The following is a 3,173-nucleotide window of genomic DNA, read 5'->3' as shown; positions in this document are numbered from 1 at the left end:
ACCTTGTTTTGTCTTAAAAAGAACATCCAAACACAAATAAACATTTACCAACCCACTCACCCTCAAACTCACACGCACACGTTCTCACACACACACACACACACACACACACACACACACACACACACACGCACACACACTCATGAACACACGCACATGCACACACATACACCAACAAAATAAGCAAACTCACACATACTTTCATGTAGTGCTCACCTCCAAATTGGCTGAGAGTGTGACATCATCGGTCCTTGGGGCCAAACACACAATATGCTGTGAACGTCCCAGAGGTAAGACTACCATAGTTATATAGCAGAACACACACACACACACACACACACACACACACACACACACACACACGCATATGCACACATGCACACACACACACACACACAGGGACATAACATGATTGGTCCAGAGAGAGAGAGAGAGAGAGAGAACGAATTGTGAAAAACATAGAAAGAGAGAGACAGAAGGGTGGAGGTGAGAGGGAGTAAGAGAGAGAAAGAGTGAGAGAAGGAGTGAGGGAGAGAGGGAGTGAAAGAGAGAGAGAGAGGGAGAGTGTGTGTGATCCACGTCCTCTACTGACTCTTGGTATTGCCCAATAGGGATTGTTTGTGTGGTATCCCATGGTAACCAGAGGGGAGGGGTGGTGAATGCTGCGATATAGAGCTGAAATGTTATTTGGAATATGTCTGGACTTTGTGAGTGTGAGTGCATGTGTGTGTGTGTGCTTGCACGTGTGCATACTTATGTGTGTGTGCCCGTGTGTGTGTGTGTGTTGATGCCTACTGTGTTTTGAAACAGCTAAAATGCTGGCGACAGGCGCGTGAAGGCTACTACGGTCAAGCGAGTGCGAGAGAGAGGGAGAATGACGGGCCCGGTTCCCTCGGGCCGGGTCATCTGGTCCGCCCGCCACGTCCACTTGGGCACCCGTCCACGGGGTCAAGCAGCGAAGAGGTGAAGAGAGAACCAAAACGAGCCTCTTAGGTGTAACTATGGACGAGGGATGCCAGGAGGTCAATGACTTGATGACGGACAGAGAGAGAGAGAGTGCAGGAGAGAGAGAGAGAGAGAGAGAGAGAGTGCAGGAGAGAGAGAGAGAAAGAAAGAGGAAGAAAGACAGAGAGAGAATGAGAGAGGGAGAGAAAGAGAGAGAAAGGGAAAAATAGCAGAAAAGAGAAAGACATGGAGAGAGAACGAGGGGGCGCGAGAGAGAGAGAGGGTGAAAGAGCAGGAAAGAGAAACAGAAAGAGAGAAAGAGAGACGGATGGAGGGATAGAGGGTTATAGAGCAGGAAAAGGGAGAGAGGGAGAAAAGGGGGACATAAAAACAGGAGGGAAATGAAGCGTTTCCGCCATGGTGGGGACAGCCCCCCCCCCACCCCACCCCGTGTTTTGGCCCTGAGTTAATGTGTTAATGTGCAGATGTGTTCATGGGCTACACCAGCTTATATGAGAGCTGCAAATGAGCACCAAATGATTATCCCCATGGCAATAAACACACACACACACACACACACACACACACACACACACACTGCAAATATATATAGTGCTTGTTAGAATTATATAAAGTGTTTTATACACACACAAACAAATCTGCACATGTTGGTTGGGGTTCTCTCAATTGTATGCGTGCACATACAGTACACTCTCTTCCTCTTTTTCTCTCTCTCTTTCTCTCTTTCTCTCTCTCTCTCTCTCTCACACACACACACACACACACACACAGACACACACACAGTCACACAGCGCAGTGTTGTGCATGAACCCTGCAGAGGGGTTTTCTAGGCAGGTCATGTGACTGAGGGTGCAGTCAGTCAATGTGTGCCCCCTGGCAGGGACTCTCCTCTCTGAGACACCCACACTTTCAACTCACTGCCTGTGTGTGTGTGTGTGTGTGTGTGTGTATGTATGTATGTGTGTATATGTGTGTGTGTGTGTGTGTGTGTGTGTGTTAGTTTGTGTGTGTGTGTGTGTGTGTGTGTATGTGTGTGTTGGATCTGTATGTGTATGTCTGTGTGTGTGTATGTGTGTGTGTGTGTGTATGTGTGTGTGTGTGTGTGTGCATATCTCACAGACTGAAGGGATCTCTGGTTTGCTATGCTGCTATCAGGGTGATTGACTACACTTAGCCCACAGACATTCGCCCACACTCACTTAAAAAAGCACACATTTTAATATCTACACACACACACACACACACACACACACACACACACACACACACACACACACACAGTGTCACCTCTGGCCCTTTTGTCCTCAGCAGAACTCCAGAGAGAAGAGAACATGTAGCCAGTTCACCTCTCCGCATATTATTTCTCACTCACCTCCCTTTCTCTCGCTCTCTCGCTCTCTCGCTCTCTCTCTCCGCCCCCCCACCCCCCTTCACCCCTCCATCATTTCTCTCTCTCCTCTCCTGTCCGTTGCGTTTGGCCAGGGCGAAACATCCCTGCTCTGCTTCTCGTGTGTTGTCATGAGCGTACGCGTGGGATTTGTAACCCACTGACAGGCCGCATAACTTCGGCCTCCTTTCTCTTTTTTTCCCCCCCTCCCTCTCTCCCTCTCTCTCTCTCGATCTGTCTTTTTCTCTCTATCTCTCTCAAACTCAAAACAAAATCTATCACTCCCTCGCTCCTCTCTCACCACCCACGTGAAAACACAATCGCCTGCAAATGAAGATGAAGGTGATGATGATGACGACCATGGCGACCCTTGACAATGCGGATGATGAAGGGGGAGCCGCTCTTGCGTGGAAACGTGCCCACCTGGAATGCGAAGGCCCCCCCACGCCGCCGCTCGCGAGCCAAGAGAAGCCGTTCGAGGGGGCCCCCGACCCAAGCGTGCTCGCTGCTGCCACCCCCAGGCACAACGCTGCAACTACAAGAGGACCGGGCACCGTCTTGGAACTGGGAGATGACACTTGATGAAAAGGCTTCTTTTTTTTGTTGCATGCCTCGGGGGAGCTGCATCCCATCCCTCACAAACGTCACGTGAAACTCACAGTTGTGCGAATAAAAGTCACAGTGACCTCAGATACCGTGGCGAGGGGCCTTTTAACTGTCGTGGTGTGTGGCGGTTTGTAAGGCCTGGATGTTCTGGCCACACGTCAGATTATTGTTAGGATATTAACGAGGCCCAGACTGTTGCTGGATGTCCCCTCCG

The sequence above is a fragment of the Sardina pilchardus genome, chromosome 21, assembly GCF_963854185.1.
Source record: "Sardina pilchardus chromosome 21, fSarPil1.1, whole genome shotgun sequence".
Taxonomy (NCBI): Eukaryota; Metazoa; Chordata; class Actinopteri; order Clupeiformes; family Clupeidae; genus Sardina; species Sardina pilchardus.
Note: the sequence above shows the minus strand (reverse complement) of the source record.